The sequence below is a fragment of the Sarcophilus harrisii genome, chromosome 4 (assembly GCF_902635505.1).
Source record: "Sarcophilus harrisii chromosome 4, mSarHar1.11, whole genome shotgun sequence".
NCBI lineage: Eukaryota > Metazoa > Chordata > Mammalia > Dasyuromorphia > Dasyuridae > Sarcophilus > Sarcophilus harrisii.
In genome coordinates this window covers 60,358,115-60,376,796 of record NC_045429.1, presented here as the reverse complement: position 1 = coordinate 60,376,796, position 18,682 = coordinate 60,358,115, and the positions used below count along the sequence as shown (strand labels likewise).

Below are 18,682 nucleotides of genomic sequence, written 5' to 3'. Positions count from 1 at the left end.
AATAGGATCAAATACAAATTTCTTGAGTTAAACATCTGACTTCTCAAATTTATAAATAGATTACTCAGTCAAACCATCAATCCAGAGAACCAAAAGCATATGTAAAACATTTCGGGGGGGACTTAGCATCATAAAAGGCACTGGGGATACAAAGACAAAATGAAATAGTAACTATTCAGAGCAACAAGTGAACATACACATTCTTGTGATAGATCAAGATACTTTTTTGATGTTGAGAGACATTAGCAGTTGGAGGGATAAGTAAAGTGGTTCTTGAGGGAAATTTGGAATTCAGAGATAAGAGTACATTTTTTTCAGACAGAAAAAAACTACAGCACAAAGAGTTGAGACTAGTATTATGTAAAAAGGAATAATGTAAAATGAAGCTGGTAAGGCAGGTTGGGAACAGGTTATAAAGAACTTTAAAGGATAAGGGAATTTGTATGTAATGGTAAAATTATTAGCAAGTGCCTAGAGTTTAGTAAGGAATTTCCTGTATCCAAATTCACACATTCTAAGTTACAGCCAAACTGGCCTTCTTGTTGCCCTTCACATAACTCACCCTTATTGCTATCTCATGCCTGTGTATATATACAATCTCCTGTATTCCACAGACAAATTCCCTTTTCACCTTTCTCTCTCAAAATCTCTATTTTCCTTCAAAATTAATCTGAAGAGTGTCTCTCCTGGGTAAAGAGATCATAAAAGAGGGAAAAGGGCATACATGTGCAAAAATGTTTGTAGCAGCTCTTTTTGTCATAGCAAGGAATTAGAAACTGAGTAAATGCTCATCAGTTGGGGAATGGCTGTAAATTATGGTATGTGAATATAATGGAATATTATTGTTATAGAGCAATAAGTGATAAGCAGTGATAAGCAGATTTCAGAAAAGCCTGGAAACAATTATGTAAACTGGTGCTAAAGGAAGTGAGCAGAACCGGTAAAACATTGTAGATAGACAGTTAACAGCAAGACTATGTAATGATCAATTATGATAGACTTCCAAGGCAAAGGCAAAGGCAAAAGACATGGGATGGAAAATGCCATCTGCAGGCAGAGAAAGAAATATGGACAATGAATGCAGATCGAAGCATACTCTTTTCACTTTTTGTTTTGTTGTTTGTTTGCTTTTTCTTTTTCATGGTTTTTCCCCCCTCTTGGTTTTATTTTTCTCTCAACACAACATTACAAATAGATATGTTTGGAAGAATTGTATATGTAAATCTGGACAGCAGAACTTTGCAAAAAAATGAATGTTGAAAGCTGTCTTTGCATGTGTTTGGAGAGATGGAATACTATTGAGAATTTTTTTTAAAAAAACTGAACCAAAGAGCCTCTTTTAACACGAGACCTTCCTGATCCTCCAAAACTGTCTTATCTTTATTTTGTATTAACATTCTCTAAGTACACAACCCATCTAGGCAGAATGTAAGCTCCCTGAAAGCAGAGACTTCCAATATGTGTTTGTATGCCACCCAGCACAAATCTCAGCTAACTGTGGACACTTGATAAATACTTGATGGGCTATTATATTTGTGCATATTTAATCTGAAAGAATAAAGGCTAAAGGCATATATGTATATGTCACCTGTTAAAAATAACAAACAGTACCTACAAAGGTAGACTTGAATCAGTATTTGTCCTTCATACACACACACACACACACACACACACACACATATATGAACTTTATATGAACATACACATTCTGAGTAACACACACAAATTACCAGATCATAAAGTTTCATCTACTAAATGATAATAAACTATTATCTTTGAGGTTTAAAGTGTGTTCATTACTAAGCTCTCAACGGAGGCACATAAACAGACAATATACGGAGGCTTCATTGTTCATTTTACTACTGTTTAATCACTCTTCAAGAGGCAGGTTTTAGTCCAAGAGACCCAACTTCATCTCTCCAGCTGATCCCAGGATACAATAATAATGAACAAATACAACTTATCAAGGACTAAAACCCCTTCTAAACCACTCTGTGTTTAACAATTCAACAAAATAAAAAATGTATTAAATTTCAACTCTGTGCATGGCATGGTATAAATTTTAAAATGATACATGTATATGTAAATATATGTGTGCATGCATGCTAAATGCTATACTATGAATTTTTGAAATCTATAACATGAAAATCACTTGTTTTATTACAAAATTCATTTTTATGATTTCAATGCAAATCAAATCTTGAAAGTGAAAATAAGTGATAGAATGGGATGGGGGGGGAGCGCACAATATATTGATGGAGACAACAAAATGTAATGGCTTCTTGAACCAGTAGAAGGGTCAGCCTTGGTAAAGAGTACAGCTACTTCAACAAGTGAGATAAAGATAAAGGAGAACATGACAGAAGCCATCAATTGATAGGGAATTAGGAAGAAAGAATTCACATCAAATGCCCTCAATTTCTTTTTGTAATATATGAGTCAAATTGTTCATGCTAAGAGAGTGACCATTTTAAGAAGGAATAAAAAAGTTTGGAAGAGCTGCTATGGAAAATGGGATAGTGAGTTGATAAGGCATAACTGCTTAGCATCATTGAGGGTTTATAGCAAACCTAGTCTGAACAGATGCATGGCTTTTTCTGTCTTCATCTATGTGTCTTCAGGTCTTCTTCCCATGCCCTTTGGTAGCATGCATACATGTAAGGGCAAGCAGAGGAGAAAGGGAGAGAGCAATGTTTTTGATCATTTGCCAAGTGCTTTTTGATGTGGTTTATTTTTAAAATTCAGCTAACTCCAAAATTTTGGATTGGATTTATATAGTCAATACAGTTTTGTGGAACCTGCTTTAAAAATTAGCACTTAATTAAAGAATTCTGAAATTGAAAGGGCACATTGAGAGGTCAATATAATCCAACTTCCTGCCTCATACAACCCTTTCATTTCCACTTCCTCCTGACAATTTTCCCCTCTCACTTCTCCCCCTGCCCCCCAAACAAGTAATGTGTATGTAGAGATAAGGCATATCAGAGAGGGATTTAATGCTAAAAAGCCCTGGATTCCAGTGATGGGGAACTCACTTCCTATCAAAACATTGTATTTCATTTGTTGAAAGTAAATGCTTAAACGAGGTTTCTACAATTCAATTTAAGTGCGTATTGTGTTTCCTACATGGCAAGATAGCGAAAGACCAAAACTAAAATCCTACCCCAAATGACCAAAACAGTTCTATTTCTAGAGTTAGTATTAACACTAAGTGGATTCATTTGGGACAAATTATAGGAAGCTACATCAATTTAAGAATTTTTCTGCCTAATTTTATGTATCAATTTATAAAAAAAAAAAAAAAGTTTAGAACTTCAGTAATACTACCACAGGAATTCCACTTATATATTTAAGGCATCGATAAAAGAAAAGGAAATAGTCACAACTACTCTTCCCCCTTCCCTCCCAATCCTATTCTGTGTCCCATAGTCTATATGACTTGGCGCTGTTAATTTATCTTATATATAACCATCCATTTATTCTTGGATTTATCAGGAGGTCTGATACTATTAATTGAAATAGTCATAGCCTTTCCTCATTTACTGCAATTAACTTGAAAAAAAAAATTGTAACTTATTTTAAATTTTTTTACTAACATAATTTATCATAAACAAACATGAACATTCCAATGATAGAATATTCCAGTAGCAAATAGCTAAAAAACCAAAACCAGAAGATTGTATGTGAAACTCTAAGTTTCTAAATTAAATACTTGGCTGGCTTGTCATTTTCAACAGTCATACTGGTTAATAATATACATTAAATTATACTAAATCAAGGTGGGTACAGCAAACATCTGTATTACCAAATCATTTCTGCCCCTGATTTCTAACATAATTATGGAGATACCTTGGAATACTACTTGAGTCCAGTGCTAATAAAAACTGTACACATAAAAGAATCCTATGAGGTGAAATCACAATGGTGAACAACAGCAAACTCTTCCCTCAAAATTCTTTCTTTTTTTTTTTTTTTTTAATTTAATAGCCTTTTATTTACAGGATATATACATGGGTAACTTTACAGCATCTTGTTCCAATTTTTCACCTCTTACCCCCCCACCCCCTCCCCTAAATGGCAGGATGACCAGTAGATGTTAAATATATTAAAATATAAATTAGATACACAATAAGTATACCTGACCAAAACGTTATTTTGCTGTAGAAAAAGAATCAGACTCTGAAATATTGTACAATTAGCTTGTGAAGGAAATCAAAAATGCAGGTGTGCATAAATATAGGGATTGGGAATTCAATGTAATGGTTTTTAGTCATCTCCCAGAGTTCTTTTCTGGGCATAGCTAGTTCAGTTCATTACTGCTCCATTAGAAATGATTTGGTTGATCTCGTTGCTGAGGATGGCCTGGTCCATCAGAACTGGTCATCATATAGTATTGTTGTTGAAGTATATAATGATCTCCTGGTCCTGCTCATTTCACTCAGCATCAGTTCGTGTAAGTCTCTCCAGGCCTTTCTGAAATCATCCTGTTGGTCATTTCTTACAGAACAGTAATATTCCATAATATTCATATACCACAATTTATTCAGCCATTCTCCAACTGATGGACATCCATTCAGTTTCAGTTTTAACCACTACAAAAGGCTGCCACAAACATTAGTGCATACAGGTCCCTTTCCTTCTTTTATAATCTCTTTGGGATATAATCCAGTAGTAACACTGCTGGATCAAAGGGTATCACAGTTTGATAACTTTTGAGCATAGTTCCAAACTACTCTCAAAATGGTTGGATTCGTTCACAACTCCACCAACAATGCATCAATGTCCCGTTTTCCCCATCCCCTCCAACAATCATCATTATTTTTCCTGTCATCTTAGCCAATCTGACAGGTGTAGTGTATCTTAGAGTTGTCTTAATTTGCATTTCTCTGATTAATAATGACTTGGAGCATCTTTTCATATGACTGAAATAGTTTCAATTTCTTCATCTGAAATTTCTGTTCATATCCTTTGACCATTTTCAATTGGAGAATGGCTTGATTTTTTATAAATTAAGGTTAATTCTCTATATATTTTGGAAATGAGGCCTTTATCAGAACCTTTGACTGTAAAAATATTTTCCCAGTTTATTGCTTCCCTTCTAATCTTGTCTGCATTAGTTTGTTTGTACAAAACTTTTCAGTTTGGATAACGAAATTTTCTATTTTGTGATCAGTAATGATCTCTAGTTCTCTTTGGTCATAAAGACCTTCCCCTTCCACAGGTCTGAGAGGGTAAACTATCCTATGTTCCTCTAATTTATTAATAATTTCATTCTTTATGCCTAGGTCATGAACCCATTTTGACCTTATCTTGGTGTCTGACGTTAAGTATGGATCAATGCCTAGTTTCTGCCATATTAGTTTCCAATTTTCCCAGCAATTTTTATCAAACAGTAAGTTCTTATCCCAAAAGCTGGGATTTTTGGGTTTGTCAAAGACTAGGTTGCTATATTTGTTGACTGTTTTATCCCTTGAACCTAATCTATTCCACTGATCAACTAATCTATTCCTTAGGCAATACCAAATAGTTTTGGTAACTGCGACTCTATAATATAATTTTAGATCTGGTACAGCTAAGCCACCATCATTTGATTTTTTCATTAATTCTTGAAATTCTTGACCTTTTGTTTTTCCATATGAACTTTGTTGTTATTTTTCTAGGTCATTAAAATAGTTTTTAGTCTGATTTTTATAAGCCTAAATAAATAGATTAGTTTAGGTAATATTGTCATCTTTATATATATTTGCTCCCTATCCAAGGCATTTTAATATTTTTCCAATTGGTTAGATCAGACTTAATTTGTGTGAAAAGTGGTCTTAATTTTGCTCATAAAGTTTCTGATTTTCCCTTGGCAGATAGATTCCTAAATATTTTATATTATCAGTAGTTACTTTAAATGGAATTTCTCTTGTAACTCTGACTGTTGGATTTTTTGTGATATATAAATGCTGATGACTTATGTGGGTTTATTTATAACCACAACTTTGCTAAGTTGTGGATTATTTCTAATAACTTTTAGCGAATCTCTGGGGTTCTCTAAGTATACCATCATGTCTAAAAAGTGATAATTTGGCTTCCCATTGCCTATTCTTATTCCTTTAATCTCTTTCTCAGCTCTTATTGCTATGCTAGCGTTTCTAATACAATATTAAATAATGTTGATGGTGGGCAACCTTGTTTCCTCAGATCTTATTAGGAATGGTTGCGTTTGTCTCCATTACATATGATGTACTGATGGTTTTAAATAGATGCTGCTGATTATTTTAAGGAAAAGTCCATTTTTCCTATACCTCAAGTGTTTTTAATAGGATGGATGTTGGATTTTATCAAATGCTTTTTCTGCATCTATTGAGATGATCATATGGTTTTGTTAATTTGGTTATTAACATGGCCAATTATATTGATAGTTTTTCCTAATTTGACCAGCCCTGCTTCCTGGTATAAATCCTACTTGATTATAGTGTATTATCTTGGGATGATTTTCTGTAGTCTTTTGCTAATATCTTTTTAAGATTTTAGTATCAATATTCATTAGGAGATTGGTCTATAATTTTCTTTCTCTGTTTTCAGCTACCTGGTTTAGGTATCAATTACCATGTTCTGTCATGAAGGAATTTGGTAGGTCCTTCATTCCTATTTTATCAAATAATTTATATAGCATTGAGGCAATTGTTCTTTAAATGTTTGGTAAAATTCACATGAAATCCATCTGGTCCTGGGGATTTTTTCTTAGGAGTTGTTTAATTGCCTGTTCTATTTCTTTTTCTGAAATGGACTATTCAAACAATTTACTTCCTCCTCTAGTGTCTGGGTCTGTATTTTTGGTAGTCATCCATTTCATTAGGTTATCAAATTTATTGGCATAAAGTTGAGCAAAAATAACCTTATTATTTCTCTAATTTCCTCTTCATTGGTGGAAAGTTCTCCTTTTCATTTTAAGACTACTAATTTCTTTTCCTCCCTTTTCTAATCAGATTTCCAAAGGCTTATCTATTTTATTGGCTTTTTCATAGAACCAACTCTTAGTTTTATTAATTAGTTCAATAGTTTTTTTACTTTCAATATTTTTAATTTCTCCTTTTTAATTTTAAATTTCAATTTAGTATTTGATTGGGGTTTTAATTTGGTCTTTTAGTTTTTTAGTTAACCAATTCATTAATCTTTTCTTTCTCTGTTTTATTCAAGTAAGCTCTAAGGATATAAAATTCCCTCTTATTACGCTTTGGCTGCATCCACAAATTTTGGTATGATGTCTCATCATTGTCATTATCTTGAGTAATTATTAATTATCTATAATTTGTGCTACCAATCATTCTTTAAGATGAGATTTTAGTTTCAATTACTTTTTGGTCTATTTCCCCTAACTTTTTTTGGAATGGTTTTATTGCATCATGATCTGAAAAGAAGCATTTACTATTTCTGCTTTCTTGATTAATTTGAGGTCTTTATGTCCTAATATATGGTCAATTTTGAATAGGTTCCATGAACTGCTGAGGAAGGAAGTAATTCCCTTCTATCTCCATTCAATTTTCTCCAAAGATCCAACATACCTAATTTTTCTAATATTCTATTTACTTCTTTAATTTCTTTCTTATTTGTTTGTGGTTTGATTTGTCTAATTCTGAGGTGCAAGGTTGGATCTCCTACTATTACAGTTTTGTTGTCTATTTCTTCTTGCAACTCTTAACTTTCCTTTGGAAGTTGAGTGCCTACCTTTTGCATATATTTTAATATTGATGTTGTGTTGTTTATGCTCCTTTAGCGGATGTAGTTTCCTTCCTTATCTCTTTTAATTAGATCATTTGACTTTTCCTTGATCTGAGATGGGATGTACCCTTTTTTTGACTTCACCTGGAAGCATAATAGATTTTGCTCCAAGCCTTTACCTTTCTCTATATGTATCCCCTGCTTTAAATGTGTTTCTCGTAAACAACATATTGTAGGTTCGACTTTTGATCAGTCCTATCTGCCTCCTCTTTTGGGGGTTCATCCATTCACTTACGGTTGAATTCTCTGTATTTTGCCATCTAATACCCCAGATTGTGCTTTACTTAGTCTTGCCTCCCCAACCCTCTTTCCCCTTTTAAACTATGTCCCCTCTTGTATCCGATGCTTATCCTCTTTATAATCCCTCCCTCCCCTTTGGTCTTTCCCTTCCTTCCTATTACTCTTTTCTTTCCTTTTCCTCTCACGTTTTAATGAGGCGAGAGAAATTTTCTCTAAAACAAATGTCAATTATTTTTCTTGAGCCAACTCTGATGAGAATAAGATTACACAATGTTCCTCCCCTCTCTAAATTCCCTCAGATTGATAAGTTTCCTTAGCCTCTTTGGGGATGTGGTTTCTTTTTATCCCTCCTTCCCACCTTATTCTGCCATCATCCTTTTTCCATATCTACTTCCCTTTTTATGTTATATCAGTACAATCAAATTATACATGTATTCTTTTGTATATCCACAACAGAAATACAATTCTCAAGGTTATTTTACCTTTTCTGGTAATCCTCTTGAGTTCTTGCTTGAGATCAAATTTTTTGTTTAGTTCTGGTTTTTCTTCAGAAACAAAGGAATTCCATTTGTTTCATTAAATATCCATCTTCTTCCTGGGAAAATGCTCAACAGCTGGGTAGTTTATTCTTGGCTGCATCTCAGGTTCTTGTGCCTTTCAGAATATCATAGGCCTCTTTTTCCTTTAATGTGAGGCAGCCAGATCTTGTGATCCTTATTGTGGCACCTCGGTTATTTAAATGGTTTTGGCTGCTTGTAAATTTTTCCTTAATCTGATAGTTCTGAAATTTTGCCACAATATTCCTTGGGTTTTATTTTGGGTTTCTTTCAGAAGGTGTTGATGAATTCTTTCAATGCCTTTACCTTCGTTCTATTACATCTGGGCAATTCTCTTTGATGATTTCTTGTAAAAATAGTATCTAGGCTCTTTTCATCATAGTTCTTCAGAAAGTCCAATAATCCTCAGATTATCTCTCCTGATCTATTTTCCAGTCTGTCGTTTTGGAAGAAGATATTCATGGTTTTCAGTTGTCATTTTTTGGTTTTGCTTGACTGTTCTTGCTGTCTCAATGAATCATTAGTTTCTATTTGTTCAGTTCTAATTTTTAAAAATTATTTTCTTCATTAGCTTTTTTACTTCTTTCTGTATATGTCAATTGAGTTTTTAAATGTATTGTTTTGGTCTGTGGAATTTTTCCATTTCACTAATTTTTTTTAGTGAATTATTTTCTTTTTCAATTCACAGATCCTACTTTCTTGCGTGTTCTTTGTCTTTTCAATTCACAGATCCTACTTTCTAGTGAACTCTTTATTTTTCCAATTCCATTCTTACTTTCCTGATATTTTTTTTTTTTCAATTGTATTTCAGTAAGTTGTTGCTCTCTTGTAAGGCTTCTCTTTCCTTTCCCCATTTATCTTCTAACTCTCTTTTGAGACTTTTAATGGTCTCTTCTATAACATCATGTAAAGGAGGACAGTCTGATGCATTTTTGCTGTTTGAGGTCTCTTCAGGTTTGCTGACCTGCTCTTTTTCTCATAGAAGCTGTGGATCGTTCTTTTCATCTTTTTATTCATGTTTTAAAAGCCTGGTAGGTCTCCTAGGCAAGGGGTTACCAGCTTCCTCTGCAGAGCAGGGAAAGATTAAACCTATTTCCGGCTCCAGGTAGGAGTGCTCTGGTGGGAGTTTTCCCTTCCCAACAGGAAGTGGATTCAGCACTGGCCTAGCTATCAAACTGCTTAGTAGGGCTGAGTGGGTTAGCGATTGCCTCGGCTAGAGACTAAGGGTGAGAAAGTGTCACTGCCCCCAGGCCAGAGCCTCTTGTGGGACTTGGTATTAGCAGTTGACCGCAGACCACAGACCAGAACCGCCGGAACTCTGCCCCAGTGTCTCTGCCCAATCAAATCGGCCCTGGAAAAGCTCTGGCCCAAGCTGAGGCTCCCCACTGTCAGATTGGAGGCTACCCAGGCTGCGTCCTCCTGCGCAGGATCACAACTCCCAAAGGAAAAGCCCCGACTGTGGGTTGGGGCTGCCTTGGGTGAGATCTGTGCCTTCACCCTCGGTTTGAGACTCTCCTCGGAACCTAATTTCTCTCCCGTCTGGGATCTCCCCTGGCCCCCGGAACCAACCTTTTTGGCGAGACTGCCAGATTTTCTTGACCGGTGAGTTGTTCTACTTCTTATCTTTATGAATTGTAGCAGTCAAGACTATTTTTGAGGCTCGATATAATATTGATAAAGAGGGTAAGAGAAGAGCTTAGAAAGTCACGTGTGTCTTCTCCGCCATCTTGGCTCCGCCCCCTCAAAATTCTTTCAAAGGGATCCAGAAAATGCACAAGGACAAATTTTGATAAGGAAACCCAAAACAAAGCCATAGAGAGACCATTCCTATGTATCTCACCAGTGGATCAGCACAGGGAGACCAACAGAAGAAGTCTGTGGACACTGGAGATAAATACAAGACTGTTCATCCAACCTTAACAAGGCATCTGGAGCCCCACTGGAAGGAGTTGGGGGTGGAGAGTTCAATAGGAACTACTGCCAACTGGCAGTTTTGTCTCCTGTCCTCAGCCAGGGCAAGAGGATAATCCTAACCAAATTCTAGACTGACACCACATTTGTACTCTGGGAATTCTCATGCGGATGGAAGACAATCCAAGGAAAGGTTCTACTAAGCTCTTTTCAATGTAGGTCAAAAAAGACTATCCCCCAAGCCTGCCCACTAAGCCCTCATTTTTTCTCAAGCCAAAAGCAACATAGGAGGCTAAAAGAGATCTTAAAGAAGGGAAAGGAACCTGTATGTGCAAAAAATGTTTGTAGCAGCCTTTTTTGTAGTGGCTAGAAACTGGAAACTGAGTGGATGCCCATCAATTGGAGAATGGCTGAATAAATTTTATGTGGTATTATGAATGTTATTATAGTTCTGTAAGAAATGACCAGCAGGAGGATTTCAGAAAAGCCTGAAGAAACTTACAGGAACTGATGCTGAGTGAAATGAGCAAGACCAGATCATTATATACTTCTCTTGTATTTATCCCCAGTGTCCACAGACTTCTGTTGGTCTCCCTGTGCTGATCCACTGGTGAGATACACAGGAATGGTCTCTTTATGACTTTGTTTTGGGTTTCCCTATCAAAATTATATACTATATATACATATATACTATATGAGGATCAATTCGGATGGACGTGGCCCTCTTCAACAATGAGATGAACCAAATTAGTTCCATTTGTTCAATAATGAATAGAACCAGCTACACGCAGTGAAAAAACTCTGGGAAATGAGTGTGAACCACAACATAGCATTTCCAATCCCTCTGTTTTTGTCCACCTGCATTTTTTATTTCCTTTTCAGATTAATTTTACATTATTTCAAAGTCCGATTCTTCTTGTACAGCAAAATAACTGTATGGACATGTATTTAACATATACTTCTACATATTTAACATATATTGGTCTACCTGCCATCTGGGGGAGGAGGTGGGGGAAAGGAAGGGAAAAGTTGTAACAGAAGGTTTTGCAAGGGTCAATGCTGAAAAATTATCCATGCACATATCTTGTAAATAAAAAGCAAGAAGAAAGAGAGAAAGAGAGGGAGGGAGGGAAAGACGGAGGGAAGGAAGGTAGGAAGGAAGGAAGGAAGGAATAGAAGGCTAACCCAAAGAGTAGCTGCAGTGTGGTCAGGTGAGGGGGTGCCTACCCTAACAAAATCATATTCCCTTAAAGAAACATTCTAGCTTTTGATACATAATATCTTTAATTCTCCCACAGTCTCTCTGGGATAGTCAAACACATCATCAAATCACATATGACCAGGTCTTGTCTGAGCACACACAGATGACCTGATATGGGGGTTCCTGTGTTAACAGGTCTCCCTGGGAAACTACAAAGTCCTTTCCCCACATCCCTCCCATCCCGTGGGCTGGTATAGCCAGCAAAAGCTCTGACCCCACTGAGAGCATCAGTGTCAGAGTGTTTGCCCAGAGCTCAGTATTCAGGACTTGAAGAGGTGGGAGGAAAAGGCCATCATTACTCTGCTCCCCTACTTTCTGCTCCAACTACAAAGGAGGCTGTGGAAGGAGTGACCTCCATTGACCTGGGCCATTGCACCCAGACCTAGGACACTGCCATCGGCCAGGCCAGCAGAGATGTATGGAGAAGCAGGGCTCCCGGGATTCACAGCTCTAGTGGGAGCTCTGGCCCTAGAGATGAGTTCTACCATGAACCCAAACACTGACCCTGAGATTGAAGGGATTCCGAGGGGAAGAAGGATGTGTTTGTATATTTGTTATACATATTTTGAAGTACAGATTCTTTTGTAAAAATTGGCAGGAATACCACAGGAAGGGCTAGAAATGAGGACCTAGCACCCCCAATTCTCTTAAGAACACCAGAAAACCATGAAAGAAAGGGATAAGAGGAAGACCACACCTGGCCTATACACTGGCTTGGAGGCCAGGGCAATCGGTGTTAACACACATGAGCATTCAACTCTATACGTTCATTTTTTTTTTTCTAAGCATATGCTTTTAATTCAACATCTTTCCTAGGATTTTGGAAATTCCAATTAAGTCTACAAAATATTGGTCCTTTAAAGCTTGATACTTTTTTGATTAAATGGGTGTTATACAAGTTATACCAGATTATTAATATTAATAATATCTAGCATTTATATAATGCTTTAAAGTTTGCAGATCACTACGGGTGTGTGTATAATCATTTAATCTTCATGACACTGCAGGAGACCAAGGTAAGAAAAAACAATTTTATTAAGTGCTGGCTATATTCCAAGCACTGTGCTAAGAGCTTTACAAAGATTACATCCTTTGATCCTCACAAAAACAAGAGTTGCTAAGCGACTTATCCAGGGTCACCCTGCTAGTGTCTAAGGCTTCATTTAAACTCAGATATTCCTGATTCTAGGTCTAGGTCTAGGACTCAAATCTATTTACTGACTTACCTAAGGTAGCTTTGATTATCTCTTCTCACCTTTAAATCTTCAATTACTGCTTAATCCACTGCTTAAAGAGATATATAAATATCAAAAGAATTGAGAAATTAGTCTCAAAAAAATCCAAAACCAAAAACTCACCAGCTTTTAATCACTGCTAATGAACAAAGCAACGGTGCCAAGTAATTTGTACTTGTGAAGCTCACATATTCATGCAAGGGCATGTTAAAATCCTTAAAAATTCATGTAAATCTGCCAAGATTTATACATCTTCAGACTATTAAAAAAAAAAAAAATCTACCAAAAAAATTATTGGAAGAATTTTTTTTTTTTACACTTACAACAAGACTTAAAAATCTTGTCCTCTTTGAGAGAGAATTATGATGAGGAATACATTACTCTACTGAGAAGCAGAATTGTTCTGGAATTAGACATTTACAAATGGGATGAAATACTGAAATATAGTATCATTACTTACTGACCAGACACATTTCCAGATGGAGATGAGTGGGACTACATGACACTTTCTTTGTTGCATATTCTTACAGTGTTAGGGCAAAGTAAGCCTCCTTTTGTTCAATGTTCAGTGACATACAAAGTACTTCATTTCATCCCAATGCTGAACATGAATTAATAAGACGGTGCACTGTTGTTAGAGCTGTACCTACAACCCCTTATAGACAAGAGATGGCCTTTTGGCCAACTGTTTGATAACAGTTGAGTTGGGGAAAAACCCTACAAATACAAGGATGGCTAAAGCAGAGGACAGGACAATGCCTGTGTCCCTATCACTCAAATCTTTCTTGTTATATATAAGGAGTTCTCTGTGGGACTGGCAGTAGAATGGGTAGACAAGGAAGGATCAGTTCAGGTGGTGAAAAAGGAGCCTACCCAGAATGGCAAAGAAAATGCCTAGGCCCCAATTCCTGGGAAGTTCTTGACTGCAGTATAAACTAGACAGTATAAACAGCATAGTTAAGACAAAAACTAAAAATGGATTAGTGCATTCAGTAACTAGATGCCCCAAACAGGAATTTACCCTATAGTCTCTGGCTCAGAAGTTCTAGTTTCTGCTGAAAGAAATCAAAAGTCTTGTTGTTAAGAGAAAAGACTTGGAAGAGAAAAAAAATTCCCACCCAAGGTACAATTCCCTGCTCTGAGAGAGCAAGTTATGGATAGACCCTCTCCCCCAAGAAGATGAGATAGTTTTTGCTACTGTTGCTGTTGTTTTAAGAGAAGTTCAAAGGGAAATCTGAGGAGTCCCTGAAGCAATGGTTCAAGAAACCTGGGTATCATGAAGTCAGTGTCACCAGTCTTTCTGCTGTGGACTTTCAAAACATGGGGAAAATCTAAAGTATTCCTTTCACAGAGTCAATTCTGTCACAGCCCCAAAGAAGGAATGCTCTTTTTCGGTGACCAAGATGCACCCTTGCAGTGCATGCAGAGGGTAAATTTTCCAAAGAAAATGGGTTTGATAGATTGTACACAGATGCCCTTCCCCAGACCCCAAGGCCTGCTAGAGAAAGAAAAGATAATTACTCTCTAGAGATAAAGGAAGCTCTGTATTAGCAGTGAGGGAAGCAAATGGTACATGGCAGATTGCACTGGACTACATGGAGCTAAACAAAGCCATTCTGCTCATCTCTACAGCTATTCCTGATCCGGTCAGCATTATAGATCAGATTGCCCAGGCTATGTTAAGTGGTATAGGATATCAATCTTGTCAATGCTTCCCCCATCCCAGTCCCCCCACCCATTGCTGTGACTGGAAATTTTGGTTTCACCTGTGAAAGAATACAACATACTTTCACCATCCTTCCTCAAGGCTACCTGAATTCTCCTTCAAATGGCCACATTATAATAGAAAGAAACCTTTAAGAGGTCCTATTCCCCTAGGCCAGTACAGTGATGAACAGATCAGATGAGAGCACAGTGGCAGAGACCCTAGATCAGAGTGCCCTACATAAGGGATGAGAAGTGGGAAATTAACCCTGAGAGAATCTAGGGTCCATCCTGCTCAAACGAACTCAGGAGAACATAGCAGGTAAAAAAAACCCTAGGATTCTACCACAATAAGCCATTGACTCTTTCTTCCCCACAATCTAAGGAAATTCTGAAATCTAGACTCTACATTTGGAAGAATACACATTCCCCATATAACCTGGATATATTATTGGCCCTCATTTACTAGTCACAAGTCACAAGAAGATATAAAATCATATTTGCCCGAGTGTCTCTGGTGTTCGTGCTCCTCAGAAAATGGGCAGTGACCATGCCCAAGACTGAGGTCTCCAGACCAGACCTGAGAATCCTGCCTTCTCTCCTGGACTAATGGCTTCCCACCTCTAAGAACTTGGCTCATTAGGAGTCTCCTCTTGCCTGCTGACTAGTGGCTGCCTCTGCAACAAGAGAACCATATGCATCTGGACTTCAGCAGCCACTACTAATCGAGTAACAGGAGACACCCTGGGGAGTAGGGTACTGGCAACACTGCCAACTGGCTGGGCTCCAGACAACATGGCTGGCCATGTAAGAGTAGTGTTGAGGGATGAAGCAATGAAGATCTTCTTCTATATTAGTTCCTGGGCAGTGGCCAAAGTCTCTTGGCCTGGAAAACACAAGCCTAGACAATCAAAAGCTCTTCCCCTTTTGGGTCAAGATCAATGGAGGTATTCTGCCCATACCTCCCACTACATAGCTATTTGCGGGCATCAGTAATCAGAGATGTATGCTAAATAATCACAAATAGCAAATGTTGTGGAGTTAGTACAATGTCAATTTGGACATTTGAGTAGTGATACCATGCTGTGATGTCCTAAAATGGCACTCCCATCTCAGAGCAAGACATTTGTCCCTGATATTGAACAATGGCATCATTATGCATTTGACAACCCTCATCTGGCATCCACCCTCTCAAGCCATGTCTACAACAAATCAATACTACCCCCAGAAAGGAAAAGGGTTCTCATTTCCAGCGGGTTTTGGGGAGTTTTTTTGTATCCAGACTCCAGTAAGAATTGCCTGATAAAAATGGAATTTTGGGACATTTCTGGTTGATCCTTCTTTTAGCCCTTCTTATTCCTTCCTCAGCACAGGATCTCCTTGGAATTCCTTCCTTAGAGAGGGATCCATACAGGTCTCCCTCAATTGGCAACTCTGAGATGGATCAGTGAACAAGTTGGGAAACCCAAGATGTGGCATTGTTTTGTCTTGTTTTTTAATAGCATGGAGAAGATGAAACTACTGCTACATATCTATATGGTGTGTATATATTTACCTAGAAGAAAGAGAATCCCTTGGGTGATGCTTTATAATAATTCAGAATCACAGAATGAAGCTAAGTTAGAGTCCTTATTTAGTCACTATGAAATAAGGGAGCAACTCTTCAACAGAAGCTTCTGGGGGCAGAGTTATTTGCTTCTTGCATATAATGATGGTGGTGTTAAGAGCTTGCACCCATAACGACCATTTGTGTTGACTGTAGCAGCACTTTCTGTTGTAGAATAGAACTAGAATCAAAGTGCCAAATCAATGAAAGAATGACTAAAATATAGTATATATGAATGTGATAGAATATTATAGAACTGTAAGAAATAACTAACATGATTTCAGAGAAAGTTGAAGACTTGTATAAACGGAACATGATTAAAGGGGCAGAACCAAATGAAAAGTTTACATGATGATCACAATGTTAAGAAAGGAAAGCAACTTTAAAAGACTTCAGTACTTCAAACCACACAGCAACTAACCAATACTCTAAAACATAATTTATTTAAGAATAAATTGTAGTTAAGTCTATATGGAGTCTAGTAACTGAATGTGGGGAGGGGGTCATAAAATTATGATTATCAGTAAATGTTTGATTCTATACCTTTTTTATATAATATATACCTGGGGTCATGTAAAACGTCTACATTTTCTTTTTTTGTATTTGTATTCCCTAACCCTTAACACAGTTTGCAGCATAAAGGCACTTGATAAAATGTTTAATGACTATTGAATTCTTCTCTTTTCTGAGTTTTAACCTCCTTCAGTTTTCATGTTGTGTTCTCTCGATGTGACCACTCTTAACCACTCCTCACCATCTGCATCCTTTTCCCTAATCAAAGGGTCCCCCTAAGACTGTGTCCTAATCCTTGTTCTTTTCTAAAATACCTTCTCTTTGATGACTCATTACAGATTCAATTAGATTTTACAGATGACTCCTATATCTACATACCCTTTTATCCCTAGTGTCAAAGCAAAAATCTAGTTCCTGATCACTCCTTGTCTACCAAACATCTTTAGCTAGATTCCTCATAAGCTCAACATTTTCACATAGGACTGATTACCTTCCAAATTTTATCTTTTTATACTTTCAGTCATCCAGGTTCACAATCTTAGTCTCATTCCTGACTTGTGCCCTTCTGTTCACTTTGCATATATAACTAAATTTGCTAAGTCCAGTTCTTGGAGAAAAAAATGGTATACTCTTTCATTTTTGCCAAGAAAATGCCAAATGAGGTCACAAGAGTTAGACATGGCTGAAAAAAAAAAATGGGGGGGGGGGAGGGGTGGATAAAGTTCAGTTATACATTATCCTCCTCTTCTCTCCATTCACATAGCCACCACAGATACACCATTTTTCACTTATCTATCACCTGGGCTACTGCCAGAGAGACTATATCTGATTCCTCCTCTCAGTGACCAAAACAATCTTCTCAAACAAAGATCTGACCATGTCATTCCTTGATCAAAAAATCAATCACTCATCATCCATAGAGAATTTCCAGTGGTCCTATTCCTATTTCTTCCACAAAATTCTTCTTCTTTTTTTTTTTTTAGTCTAATTACACCAAGGAGATACTAGAAGGGAAAGGGACCTGTATGTGCTAAAATGTTTGTGGCAGCCCTGTTTGTAGTGACTAGAAACTGGAAAATGAATGGATGCCCTTCAATTGGCGAATGGTTGGGTAAATTGTGGTATATGAATGTTATGGAATATTATTGTTCTGTAAGAAATGACCAGCAGGATGAATACAGAAAGGCTTGGAGAGACTTGCATGAACTGATGCTGAGTGAAATGAGCAGAACCAAGAGATCATTATATAAGTCAACAACAATACTGTATGAAGATGTAATCTGATGGAAGTGGATTTCTTTGACAAAGAGACCTAATTCAGTTTCAATTGATCAATGATGGACAGAAGCAGCTACACCCAAAGAAAAAACACTGGGAAATGAATGTAAACTGTACTTTTGTTTTTCTTCCGGGTTATTTTTACCTTCTGAATCCAATTCTCCCTGTGCAACAAGAAAACTGTTTGGTTCTGCACACATACATTGTATCTAGGATATACTACAACATATTCAACATATATAGGACTGCTTGCCATCTAGGGGAGGGGTGGAGGGTGGGAGGGAAAAATCGGAACAGAAGTGAGTGCGAGGAATAATGTTGTAAAAAAATTACCCTGGCATGGGTTCTGTCAATAAAAAGTTATTATAATAAAAATAAAATAGAAAAAAAAGTCTAATTACAACACTTTGAATTCCTCTAGGATATAAATTCCTTTACAAATATTTTTCTTTGCAGCCCTATCACAGTGCCTTGCACATAAAAAGTTATTTAATAAATTGTGTTACTAAACTAACCCTCTCCCCATTTCAGTTTTGGCTTCAGAGGTATTTTCTCAGAATACATTAATGCTAAAGATATACCTAAATAGCACTACAATAGATATTCTTAT

The 18,682-nt window shown here is 36.9% G+C and overlaps 1 protein-coding gene across 7 annotated transcripts in view; it reads right to left on the bottom strand.

The window, feature by feature from the left end:
* The window catches only part of SUCO (SUN domain containing ossification factor), a 90,186-nt gene that overhangs the window by 56,290 nt on the left and 15,214 nt on the right, over positions 1 to 18,682 (bottom strand). The gene's annotated exons all lie outside the window — the stretch shown is intronic.